The following is a 14,433-nucleotide window of genomic DNA, read 5'->3' on the forward strand; positions in this document are numbered from 1 at the left end:
ATTAATTAGCGCTCTTCCCTAGGTAGTTTTTGCAAACTAGACCGAGGAAGGAAAATATGTCTTGGTTGAAGGAGTTCAAGTTATGACCCTTAACAACTATGAACAGCCATGTGCCACCAATTTGGAATAATTACTTTTACAGTGAGAGGGCATAAAGTGGAGATGGAAAATAACAGCATCCAGCTCACAGGGTTGTAAGACTTAAATGGGAGTATGTATGTAAAGTACTTACCACCATTCGATAGATGCTGGCAAAAACAATTAAAACTAAGAAGCGTCTCAGATTTTAGCCTGCTTGTAAGCCAACAAGCAGCCTGCCACTGTTTCATGAATGCTGGCAGAAGACATAAGACTCCTCAGCTAGAAAAAAAGGGTGTTATTACTTTTGGCACAGTGGGCAGCAAGAGCTTCAATGTAAACATTGGCCTCTAAGTCTCATGGTCATGATAGAGGCAGGCACAGGTGGATGCTGTAAACACAGTGAGTGTGTGTCATAGCTGAGAAATCCAATCTTAGGAATCTCCAATTGTTTATAACGGGCTGCCCGAAAACCTGCTCAACATTTGCCCTGGAGGAAGGCATTATCTTTATTATACTTGACAACAAACAAACCTGTCATCTGTTCTAGGGGCAAGACCCTGTCTCTGTCTTGCAAGGCTATTTGCTATACATACATCCTTGAAAAGACAGTCTGGACAAAACTGTGAATGCCTCTGGTTAAAAGAAGTGCAGGTATGAAAGACCCATGGAGAATTCTCTTTGAACAATAATTAATAGATATTTAGAATTGAGAGCACTGAGATATTTATTGAGCATTAGTAAATAAAGAAACATGGATTTAGAAGCTAAATTGCTGGTAATATTATGTAATCTTTGATTTAATAGATGAGAACCCTTGTCCTGGGTAAGAAATTAATTTAGCTTTAGCATAGAGAATATGAGTTATCTATAGCACATACAATGAAAATATTCAATGAGAAACTGGAAATTGATTCAGATGATAGAAAAATATTAAAATCTGGTTATATCAACATTGCAATCATACTTACAAAAAGGTCAACTAGTACTTTCTTTTCCTCATTACAATGATTTTCAAGCTCAGGGGTCAACAAATCAGCCCATAGGTTAAATTCTGCTCACTACCTGTTTTTGTATAAAGTTGCATTGAAACACAGCCACACTCCATCCTGACGTTTTGTTTAAATCTTAAATTCAAAGGATACACATGTAGGTGTGTTACATGGATATGTTGCATGATGCTGAGGTTTGGGCTTCAGTTGAACTCATCACCCAATTAGTGAACACAGTACCCAATAGATAGTTTATCAACCGTTGACCCCTCCCTCCCTTTCCCCTTAGGCATCCCTAGTGTCTCTTTGTTTCCATCCTTATGGGCACTTAGGTAGATGCCATGTCTTTTCTATTGTGAATGGCACAACACACCCTTTCATTTATATATTGTCTGTGGCTGCATTCATACTACAATGGTAGAGTTTGATAGTAGCAATAGAAATGACCCACAAAGCCAAAAATATTTACTATCTAATTCTTTACAGAAAAAGCTGGCTGCCCTCTGTTCTAAACTCTTAAATTTGTGGATCAGCTCATGGAATCAACTTAAGTGTCCACAATGGACAGATTGGATAAAGAAAATGTGGTATATATGCACCATGGAATACTACACAGACATAAAAAAAACCCATGTCCTTTTCAGCAACATGGATGCAGCTGGAGGTCATTATCCTAAGTGAATCAACACAGAAACAGAACATCAAACACTGCATATTCTCATAAGTGGGAGCTAAACTGTGGGTACACAGGAACATAAAGATGAAAATAATAGGCACTGGGGGCTCTAAAAGTGGGGAGGGAAAGAGGAGGACAAGGGTTGAAAAACTACCTATTGGGTATCTCTGTTCACTATTTGGGTGATGGGTTCACTAGAATCCCAAATGCCAGCATTATGCAATATACCCATGCAATAAACCTGCACATGTACACCTGAATTTGTAATAAAAATTTGAACATCATCAGTCCTTTCCAAAGTTTTATATTATAAAACCATATCTACTTTTTCTCTGAGGCTACTTTGCATTTACCTAGTTGTATTTTCCCCAAGTAATTATAATCCAGGAAAGAATGAGTTAAATGCTATATCAGTGGTATACATTGCAATGATAGAACCAAGAAAGAAAAAAAATTAAAAAATAGAAACTCACATGGGAAAATTTTGGAATGTCCTCTCAGAAGATGTGGTTTAAGGAGGGCCTTTAAGGACAGTTAAAACACTGACATGCAAAACTTCTTCATTGGTGAGGAAATTACATGAGTAAAGGATGGGAGTTTTTCACAAACAAAGATACACAGAAGATCAGGGAAACAACCAAGGTTAGGTCAAAGCAATAGGATACAAACACACTTTTTTTCATATTGTTTTGTGATTCAAATTCTGTAACTGCTTGAAAGTCTGGGACATGTGTGCATTATGCAGAATGAGAAGGAAAAGTTAGAGTCAGCAAAAGGAAAGGCCAAGATAACCTGCTGTGACAAGCAAAGCAAATTGAGAAGCTTGTTTGACAAAAATAGATTCTATAATCCAGTGCCTTTTCCGGATGATGACAGAGGCAGAGTATATGTGCATAATATGGAGCATTTATCAAGGTGATGTCAAAAGATGATGCTTCCCACCTGGGAACTTAGTTTAGGATTACGACTTACAAAGGGCAAGGAAAGTCATGAATGCAGAGATCATTGCAAAAAAAAAAATCTGTCATTAAAAGTTTTTATATAATCTAATTATATAAATTTGGAATACAAATTGAAAAGCTATCTTAAAAAGAGGTTGTTTTGAAATTTTATATCATGTTTGTAAAAATAATTTGAGGTAAAAAGTGTCTTCCAGTTGCATCAGGCTATGACGAGTCATGATTTCATTAACTCTGTAGTTTACCATAAAAGTCTAGTTGTATGGTTGTTAAGGGCATTGAAAACTATGTATTAATATTTAATTCCCTTTTTAAATATTTGTGTGGTTATCTTATACCACTTCCATATGTGGTGGCTATGAATTTCAATCCATAAACCTGAGGGCTCAGGAAATAGCACTTTATTTGCTGTAACTCAGTTTTATTTCTGAGCTGAAGTTGATTTTTCCTCAGTCACTTTTATTTTTTCTTCCATCCCCAAGACCATTCCATGGTTCCAGTATCTTCAGTTAATGTCAAGGTATTGTGGGAGGGGGCACTGTCTGGACATCAATCATTTTTCTTCACAGACAACTCTTATTCTTTATATGGCTGCTTCAGTTCTGTCAATTCCCTTTAGCTTCCATGCCTTGACTGAGGCCCAGCAACTTTTCTCTTTTTCTGAGATCCTGCAAGAAAAGATTGCCCTCTGTTGCCCTGGCTGGAGTGCAGTGATGTGAACACAACTCACTGGAGCCTCAATCTCCTGGGCTCAAGCTATTCTCCTGCCTCAGGCTCCTGAGTAGCTGGGACCACAGGTACATGCCACCATGCACAACCAATTTTTAAAATGTTTTGTAGAGACAGGGTCTCACTATGTTCCCCAGGCTGGTCTCAAACTCCTGGGCTCAAGTGATACTCCCACATCAGCCTACCAAAGTGCTGGGATTATAGGTGTGAGCCACCATGCCCAGGCTCCAGTAACTTTTTTAAAGGCTGTCTTCAATTCTTCTTACTAGAATCACCATGCAGCCAGTTCTCTTTACGATTTATTTATCTTACTCCCTCCACAGAGGCACTTACTAGGAAAGAGAGGATCATCTCTACTCAGGATTTACCATCCACTTTACCTCATTGCTAAGGTAATTTCTTTTATGAGTCTCTGTGTTCGTCAATTTGTGTTACTGTAAAGAAACACCCAAGACTGGGCAATTCATAAAGAAAAGAGGTTTGTTTTAGCTCACGCTTCTGAAGGCTGTTAGGAAGCATGGTGCTGGCATCTGTTTCTGGTGAGTCCTCAGGAAGCTTACAATCATGGTGGAAGGGGAAGCGGGAGCAGGCACATCACATGGCAAGAGAGAGAGCGGGTAGGTGCCAGGCTATTTTAAATGACTAACCCTCACATGAATATCTGTGAACTGACAATGAGAACTCACTCATTACCAGGGGAAGAGCCCCAAGCCACTAATGAAGGCTCTGCCTTCATGATCCATACATCTCCACCAGGCCTCACCTCCAACACTGGGGATCACATTTCAACATGAGATTTGGAGAAGACACACATTGAAACCATATTAGTAGGTAAGAAAAATGCCCCTTCAAAATGCTCTAGCTAGCTCCTTCTCAATCCCTTTCCTGTGGAAAGTCAACTGCTCAGTAGTATGAGTCAGTGACTTTGGAGCTAGGAAGGAACTTGGTCAGCATAACCAGCATGTTTTACAAGACTGACACCAACAAAGCTCTTCAAATTTTCGAATTAGTTGAAGACAAGAAGATTTAGCAAATAAGTGAGTGAATTCAGTATAATAGAAATTAGGTGTCTACTGTTGAATAAAGAAGGTAAAAATACTTAAGGGAGAATGGCTGGAGTAAATTTGAGGTATCAGTGTGAACTTAACGATTTTCAATATAAATATAGATACATAGATACATGTGTATGTGAGTTTGTATATGCACACACATAATTTTCTAGCTGTCCTGTAAGGCGTCCTGAAAGCAACGGCACACTGGCAGTAATGAGCACATACCGAGTCCCCAGATTTTGGGTTCTACATTCATTCTCCAATAAAAGAAACCTGATTCTTTGAGAAATGGCTGATTTCAGGGCATGGGTTAGAAAACAAATGAGTTAAATCTAGAGCATTCTATCATGGCAGAATGTAAGAAAGCTTATTCAAAGATTAATGGGGACATTTTAAAAGAACAAAAAAAGTTGAGTTGAAGGGAACCCACTGATTAAACCTGCAAAAATTTTAGCATCAAAATAATGATAATAACATATTGTAACCTCCTGAATAAAGTAGGAATAGAAAATAAGCTCCTGCCTTATAGTAGAATGCCAACTAACAAATGTAGAAGGGAGGATGGAATTAGAAAAGCACCGCTTGGCAATAATCTTAGTAATCATTGATTCAGAAAAGAATTGTCGATGGATGCTAAAATTAGTAGATGAGTATTTGATGAGGAACAGGCTATTTACATAGTCTGAAAGTATGTTTCCACAAAATACTTCTATTTACTTGTTATTTAATAAGTTTGAGATACTTATTAATTAACATTAAAATGAAGAAAATCTGACAGATTATTTTAAACAAATGGTAAATGATATCATCAATAGTCCAAATATTTATGCCTTCTATTAGGATGGAATAAGAAGAACAGTGCATTATTTTTGTGGCATTCCTGCCAAAAAAAATGCATAACTGAAAATAAATTATAAGAAAATACCACAGAAAATCTGTATCTTTTTAAAAAGTCAAGGCCATGATACATGAAGAAAGATTTCAAAAGTCTAAGAGGTATGGCCTTTAAATGCAATGTGTGCTCCCGAATTGGTTCATAGACCAAAAAAGAAATGAAGAAAAGGGGAAACAATTTATTTTACTCTATAATGGGCACTATAAGGAAAACTGGGAAAACCTGAAGTTCTGGGAATTAGACAAAAGTATTGCATTAATGTTAATTTTCTTATTTTGTTGGGTGTATTAGGGTTATAAAGAAGAATTCCTTTGCTTTTAGGAAACAGAAAATTTCGGGAATTTGGGCCGTCATGTCTGCAACTTGTAAACAGCTCAAAACAGAAAAATAGAGAGAAGAAAAATGTACAATGTTAAAAATTGTGGAATCTGGACAAAGTTTGTAGAGTTCTTTGCACTGTTCTTACAACTATTCTGAAAGTTCAAATTAAAATTTAACCCAAAAATACTATTGATATATCTTAAAATTCAAACTCTCTTTTACTTCCTCACTGTTTGTAGTTCTGTTAAGGCCATAAGGGTTTGTAAAATAAATGCCAGAAAAGCTTGCAGACAACTTTTACTTTCTACTCTTCCACATATCTCTTTTAAACAATTTTTTTTTCAAAATTTTGTGAGTACATAGTAGGTATATGTATTTATGGGTACATGAGATGTTTTGATACAGGCATGCAATGTGAAATAAGCACATCATGGAGAATGGGGTATCCATCCCACATGCGTTTCTTCTTTGAGTTATAATCTAATTACATTCTTTAAGTTATTAAAACATATACAATTAAGTTATTATTGATTATACTCACCCTATTGTGCTATCAAATAGTAGGTCTTATTCATTCTTTCCATTTTTTTGTACCCATTTACCATGCCTCCCCGCAACCTCCAACTACCTTTTCCCCCACCTCTGGTAACCATCCTATTCTCTATGCCCATGAGTTCAATTAATTTGATTTTTAGATCCCACAAATTAGTGAGAACACGTGATGTTTGCCTTTCTGTGTCTGGCTTATTTCACTCAACATAATAATCTCCAGTTCCATCCATGCTGTGGCAAATGACTGGATGTCATTTTTTACTGCTGAATAATACTACATTGTTCATATTTACCACAATTTGACACTTAGGTTACTCCCGAATCTTAGTTATTGTAAACAGTGCTGCAATAAACACAGGTGTGCATTTATCTCTTCAATATACTTATTTCCTTTCTTTTGGGTATATACCCAGCAGTGGGATTGCTGGATCATATGGTAGTTGTATTTTTAGTTTTTGAGGAACCTTCAAACTGTTCTCTACAATGACTATATTAATTTAGTTTCCCACCAACAGTGTGCAATGGTTCCCTTTTCTCCACATCCTCACCAGCATTTGTTATTGACTGTCTTTTGGATATTAGCATTTCTAAAATGCTTTTGATTTGCATTTCTCTGATGGTCAGTGATGTTAAGCACCTTTTCTTATCCGTTTGCCATTTGTGTGTCTTCTTTTGAGAAATAGCTATTCAAACATTTTGCACATTTTTTCTTATGGAGTTGTTTGAGCTTCTTATATATACTGGTTATTAATCCCCTGTCAGATGAATAGTTTGCAGATACTTTTTCTCATTCTGTGAGTTGGCTCTTCCCTTTGTCCCTCATTTTTCTATGCAAAAGCTTTTTAGCTTGATGTGATCTTATTTGTTCATTGTTGCTTTAGTTGCCCGTGCTTGTAGGGTAATACTCAAGGAATTCTTGCCCAGACCAATATCCTGGAGATTTTCCCCAATGTTTCTTTTAGTAGTTTTATAGTTTTAGGTTTTAGATTTTAGTCTTTAATTGATTTTTGTTTTATTTTTGTAGATGGTGAGAGATAGGGGTCTAGTTTCATTCTTCTGCATATGGATATCCTGTTTGCCCAGCACTATCTTTGCCCATTTGTAGTGATGTTCTTGTTGTCGTTTTTTGCTTATTGACTTAAGTTTCCTAGAGATTCTTGATATCGATGTTAAACCTTTGTCTGATCCATAGTTTGTGAATATCTTCTTCAATTCTGTAGGTTGTCTGTTTATTCTGTTGATACTTTTTTTGTTTGTTTGGTTTTTAACTGTGCAAATGCTGTTTAGTTTTATTAGGTTCCACTTGTCAATTTTTGTTTTTGTTGCAATGGCTTTTGAGCACTTAGCCAAAAATTATCTGCCAAGGCTGATGTTGAGAAGAGTATCTCCTAGGTTGTGTTCCATTATTTTTATAGTTTGAGGTATTAAATTCAAACTTTGATCTATTTTGCATTAATTTTTATAAATGATTAAAGGTAGGGATCTAGCTTTAATATTGGGCATATGGCTAGTCAGTTGTCCCAGAACCATTTATTGAATGGGAAGTCCTATCCCCATTGCTTGTTTTTGTCAGCCTTGTTGAATATCAGATGGTTGTAGGTGTATGGCTTTATTTCTGAGTTCTCTACTCTGTTTCATGGGCCTATGTGCTTGTTTTTGTACCATTACCATGCTGTTTTGGTTACTGTAGGCTAGTATAGTTTGAAGTCAAAGAGTCTGCTGCCTCTGGTTTTGTCCTTTTTGCTTAACATTACTTTGGCTATTTACACTCTTTGTTGCTTCCATATAAATTTTAGAATAGTTTTTTTCCTAATTCTGTGATGAATGACATTGGTACTTTGATAGGTATAGTGTTGAATTTGTAAATTTCCTTAGAGAGAATGGTCATTTTTACAATATCAATTCTTCCAATCCATGAGAATGGAATGTTTTGCCATTTGTTTATTTCATTTTCTTTGGGACTATTGTAAATGGGATTGTGTCCTTGATTTCATTCTCAACTTGGATATTGTTTGTTAATAGAAATGCTACTGATGATATTTGTACACCAATTTTGCATCCTGAAAGTTTACTAAAATTGTTTATCAGTTCCAAAAGCCTTTTGGTAGAGTTCTTTGGATATTCTAGGTATAGAATCATATAACCAGTGAAGAGAAATAGTTTGACTTTCTCTTTTCCTATTTGGACCCCTTTTAATTCTTTCTCTTGCCTGATTCTCTGAGAAGGACTTCCAGTACTTAGTTGAATAGGAACGGTTGTTCCAGTTCTCAAGGGAAATGATTTGTGCTTTTACCCATTCAGTATAATGTTGATTGTGGGTTTGTCATAAATGGCTCTTATTATTTTGAGATATGTTCCTTCAATTCCTAGCCTATTGAGAGATTTTATCATGGAGGAATGCTGGATTTTATCAAAAGCTCTTTTTTTTCTTCAATTAAAGAGGTCATATGGTTTTTGCTTTTAATTCTGTTTATGTGGTGAATCACATTTATTGATATGCATATGTTGAACCAGCCTTGCATACTAGGAATAAAGCCTACTTGGTCATGGTGTATTATGTTTTGATATGCTGCTGGATTTAGTCTGCTAATATTTTGTTGATGACATTTGCATGTATGTTCATAAGAAATATTGGCCTAAAGTTTTCTATTTTTGTTGTGTCTCTGCCAGACTTTTATATCAGGCTGATTTTTTAAAATTAATTTTGTAAAATGCCATGACAATTATTTAATACTACAACTGCCTGAGGCACCAATACTAGCTGGTCAAACAAAAAGCTGACCAAGAAGAAAACAAACAAAAAAAAATCAGGTAATAATGCAATTAAAAGTACTATAAGCCATCTGGGTTTGAAGGAACAAGTAAAACTATGTATACTCACAAATGACTTAATCTTAAATGAATAAAGTCCTAAGGGTTCCACACATGCCTGAAAAGCTATTCGAACTAATCAGTGACTTTAGCTAAATTGCAGGACCAATATACAAAAAACAACCGTATTTATCTAATAGCAGTGAACACTCCAGACATAAAATTTGAAGAAAAATTTCATTCACAATTACCTTAAAAAAGAACAAAATACTTAAAAATAACTTTAACAAATGTGTTAAGACTTGTACATTGGAAACAACAAACATTGTTGAAATGAAGTAAAGAAGACATAAGTAAATGAAAAGACATTATGTTCATAAATTGAAAGACCTGATGTGGTTAAGATAGCAATATTCCTCAAATTTATCCACAGATTCAACACAATACCTATCCAAATCTTAACTACTTTTCTTCTTGCAGAAATTGACAGGATACTCCTCAAATTTATGTGGCAATGCAAAGGACCTAGAATGGGCAACACAATCTTGAAAAAAAGAGTAAAGTTGGTGCACTCATTCTTCCTAGTTTGAAATTCACTACAAAGTTACAATAAGCAAGACAGTGTGGTTCTGGCAAAAGGTTGTAAATAAATTAATGGAGGTTTTTTTGTTGTTTTTTTGTTTTGTTTTGTTTTTCTGAGACGGAGTCTTGTTGTGTCACCCAGGCTGGAGTGCAGTGGTGCGATCTCTGCTCACTGCAACCTCTGCCTTTGGGATTCAAATGATTCTTCTGCCTCAGCCTCCTGAGTAGCTGGGACTACAGGTGCATGCCACCACACCCAGCTAATTTTTGTATTTTTAGTAGAGAGGGGGTTTCACCATATTTGCCAGGCTGGTCTCGAACTCCTGACCTCATGATCTGCCTGCCTCAGCCTCCCAAACTGCTGGAATTACAGGCATGAGCCACCAGGCCCAGCCATTAATGGAGTACTGAAGAGGATGTCCTTTCCCCAGTGCATGTTCTTGGCACCTGTGTCAAAAGACAGTTAGATTAAAATGCATAAACTTATTTCTAAATTCTATATTCTGTTCCTGTTTTGTAGCCTAATCTGTGGTTTACCCCGGAGAATGTTTTATGCATTGATGAAAAGAATGTCTATACTGCAGCTGTTCAATAAAATGTTCTGTAAAATTCTGTTAGGTCCGTTTGGTCTACCATGCAGTTTAAATCCAATGCTTCTTTGTTGATTTACTGTATGGATGATTTGTCCAATGCTTAGAGTGGGGTGTTGAAGTTTTCAACTAATATTGCATTAGAGTCTATCTCTCCCTTTAGATTTAATAATATTTGCTTTATGTATCTGGGTGCAGTAGTATAGGGAGCATAAATATTTACAATTGTTATATCCTTTTGTGGAATTGAATTGATTCCTTTATATTTATATAATGACTTTCTTTGTTCATGGTTTTTTAATCAATGACTGTTTTCTTTAAATATAGCTACTCCTGCTCATTCTCATTTTTGGCTTCCATTTACACAGAATTTTTTTTCCCATTCTTTCTCTTTTTGTCTATATGTGTTTTTACAGTAAAATAAGCTTCTTGAAGGCAGCATACAGTATAGTCAGGTGGAGAATTAAATCTGTTCACATTCAAGATTATTATTAAGAGGTGAGGACTTACTCCTGTCATTTTGTTAATTGTTTTCTGGTTGTTTTGTATATCCTTATTTCCTTTCTTTCTCTTTTATTATTTATCATTGCAGCTGAGTGGTATTCTGTAGTGGTAATATCTGACTCTTTTCTCACTCTCCTTTGTGAATCTGCTATACCAGTGAGTTTTATACTTTTGCACATTTGCATGATGATGATTATTATCTTTTCACTTTCAAACACAGGACTCCCTTGAATGTTTCTTGTATGGCAGATCTAGTGGTGATTAATTTCTTGTTTTTGCTTGTTTGGGAAAGACTTCCTTCCTCCCTCATTTCTGAAGAACAGCTTTGCTGAGTATAGTAGTTTTGGCTGCCAAACTTTTTTCTTTCAGTACTTTGAATATACCATTTCATTCTCTGCTTGTGAGTAAGGTTTCTGCTAAGAAATCTGCTGTTAGTTTAATGGGCATTCCCTTATATGTAACTTGATGCTTTTCTCTTGCAGTTTTTAGAATTCTCAGTCTTTGACTTTTAACAATTTGACTAACATGTGATTCAGAGAAGCCCTTTTTGGGTTAAACACATTTGGGGACTTTTGAGCTTGCTTGATCTGAATGTCCATATCTCTTTCCAGACTTAGAAAGTTTTAAGCATTTTTTTTATTAAATCAGTTTTCTATGCCTTTTTAATCTATTTTCCTTCTGGAAATTCCGTAAGACAAGTATTTCTTTGCTTAATGCCATTTCATAAATCTTGTAGACTTCTTGACTGTTCTTCATTCTTATATTGATTTTCTCTAAGTGTATAATTTCAAATGACCTATCTTCAAGTTCAGAAATTCTCTCTTCTGCTTGATCAAATCTGTAGTTAAAGCTCTCTATTGTATTTAAAATGTTTCATTCATTGGATTCTTCAGCTGCAGGATATCTGTTTGATTCTTCTTTTACGATATCTATGTCTTTGATGAATTTCATGTTCATATCATGAAGTATCTTCCTGGGAACTGTCTGTATTTCTTGGGTTTCCTTGAGTTTCCCGAATATCACTATTTTGAATTCCTTTTATGGAAATTTGTTGATTTCCTTTTTATTGGAATCTAATACTATAGAATTATTATGTTCCTTTGGTTGTGTCATATTTCCTTGCTTTTTCATGTTTCTTGTGTTTCTATGTTGATGTCTATGCATCTGATAAGACAATCACCTTTTTCAGATTTTCTAGAGTGCCTTTTGTAGAGAAATACTTTCATCTGTGGTTGAGTCTTAGAGCACCATTTGGGAAAGGTATCGTGACCCCTGCACATACAGCTATGTGCAGGGGTAGTCTTTTAGATTCTTTAGCTGCATTCAACGTTAGTAATAACTGTGGGTGTCTCAGTGGCCTATGTGGTAGAAGTTTGTGGTAATAGTAGTGGTGGCATAGATTGTAAATATCTTTGGAGTATGGGATTTGGGGGTTTTCTGTACCTCTACCTGCATTCCCCATAATGGAGAGATATAGATGGGGATATTTCTCTTAGTATTAAATCTAATATGGCCGACAAGCAGCTGCCATGGTCCTAGTTCTGGGTGCAGGTACTCAGAGTGGCTGTGGAGCCAGGGCACTAGGCTTAGGGTCTTGTGAATCCACTGTGGCACCTAAATCTTTGGGTGCAGGTTGGCTTTCTCTGTCAGAGTTGGATGTAGGGTGCCCATGGCACAAGGATCTGACTGATGCACCCTGTAGCAGCTCAGGTCTGGGAGGTATAGTTGTAGCTCTGATTATACCCCTGGATGGCAGAGCACAGATCTGGCCTGACTCTAAGGGAGAAAGAGAGTTCTGTGGGTTTAAGCCTGGAGTGCAGGGTACAGTTGTAATTCAGGAGCCTGAGATAATAGGGTTCAGTGGCAACTTGGGTCCCTGCAGATGAGACATCATGTAGCGGTGAATCTAGACCTTAGGGTGATGGGGCTCAGCAGCATCCCAAACTGTTGAGGCCATGTGCAGCAGCAGCAAGTACCCTAAAATGACTGAGCATGGCTATTGTTTGAGCCCAGTTGGGGAAGGCAAGAAGCAACACAGCAATGATTCCACTCCATCCCGGGGAATAGAGTCATTGCTGTGCTGCTTCTTGCCCCCCAGGGGGTGTCTCAGAAGCTCAGATGCTAGGGGTCTAGTCCAGCTTCAGGGAAGCAAGATTCTACAGTTGTTTGGCCTGTAGCGTGGGGTGTCTCAGCTCAGCTTCTACTCTGCTTCCCTAGAACAGGGGGTGCTATCTCAGTCCAGCTCTGGCAAGTGGAGCTACTTATCTCAGCCAAGGTAATAGTTATCCAGGTGCAATGTGCCACTTCACCTCAGGCCTGGGAAGTGTGACTGTTCTTGGTGTCCTGGGCCTAGAAATGTATTTTCAGCTTGACTCCCTGTAATGTCAACTGTGTAAAACTTAGGAATCTCTAAGCAATGAGTAAGACAGAAGCATAGAATTCATCATTATTTCATCTTGCTGTCCAACTTTTTAAAATAGTCCCCTCTCTATATTCCATATATAGTATATAAATAGAATACTTTTAGCAATATTACTATTGACATAGTACAGGACAGAATATAATTCGGGAAGACTTTTGTTCCTGTGTTTCCTTATGGAACGTCATAGCTAAAATCCACAGCTTGGCCAAATCTCATAAATTCTTTATCTTCAGTACTGAAAATGCTAGGCAGTTTACATCAATAATTTTCACAAACGTATTTAAATGTTTAGTCTTCATAGATTCAGAACTGTAAGAAATTAATTTGTATGGCATGTATTGTTTTCAGGTTTAATTAAATATGCTTTGTTAGGACATTCTGCTTATTAATTCATTTTCACAAGCTGTAAAATATTAACAAGTAAGACTTTTCCTTGAAAGATTCCTGTCCTAATTGCTATTCTAATTGAAATTAAATAATTAAAAATCAAATATATTGTAAGATGGTTTAATGCTATAAGTGCTGTTCCCTTACTTTAATTACTTAACATTCTTAACCACTCTATAAACACACAATTTTACAGTGATCATTATTGATGTATTTTACCTTTGAAATAACATCTATACATACCAACTTATTGATGAATTTGCAACATAGAAAACATTTAAGGGAATTTTCCATATCAACTTACATCTAGAATGTTCTATTCATTTATAATGCATTTATAATATCATTATTTATTGGAAATTTTAAATAAAGTGACACTGTAGTAGGCATTCACCATTCGGTTATCACAATAGCTAAAGCCAAATCCAAGGCTTAGCAGACATTTATGGCCAAACACCAAGACCATAGTTGAACTCTGGCACATACAAAAGAAGCAGCATACAAAACAAAAGTACAGCACATCACCAAACATTCTTTGAAAACTTGCCAGGCATTGGCCAGACCATCCAGACATTCTAGAGAAGGTGTGAATTTTACACTTTGCTTGAAACAAATACACATATACACAGAGAGGTATTCTTAATGTTCTTTACTCAAGGTAGCCAGCATCATTACTACTTATTTTCTTGTAAAGCCACTCACAAAAATTTGCAAATAACATCTGCCTTCTTTTGCTAATTCAGTTTCAAGAAACTACAATGTCTTCAAACTGCCATAGAGACTTTTCAATGTAATATTTTTATGTTTTTATTGACAGCATTTTTATTTTATTTTTTCGGTTATTAAAATCCACTGGCTCACATGAACTGACCTATCACAACAG

At 36.2% G+C, this 14,433-nt stretch overlaps 1 long non-coding RNA gene across 1 annotated transcript in view; it reads right to left on the reverse strand.

The window, feature by feature from the left end:
- Nucleotides 1–14,433, reverse strand: part of LOC129022468 (uncharacterized) — a 135,517-nt gene that overhangs the window by 58,993 nt on the left and 62,091 nt on the right. The gene's annotated exons all lie outside the window — the stretch shown is intronic.

The sequence above is a fragment of the Pongo pygmaeus genome, chromosome 22, assembly GCF_028885625.2.
Source record: "Pongo pygmaeus isolate AG05252 chromosome 22, NHGRI_mPonPyg2-v2.0_pri, whole genome shotgun sequence".
Classification (NCBI taxonomy): domain Eukaryota; kingdom Metazoa; phylum Chordata; class Mammalia; order Primates; family Hominidae; genus Pongo; species Pongo pygmaeus.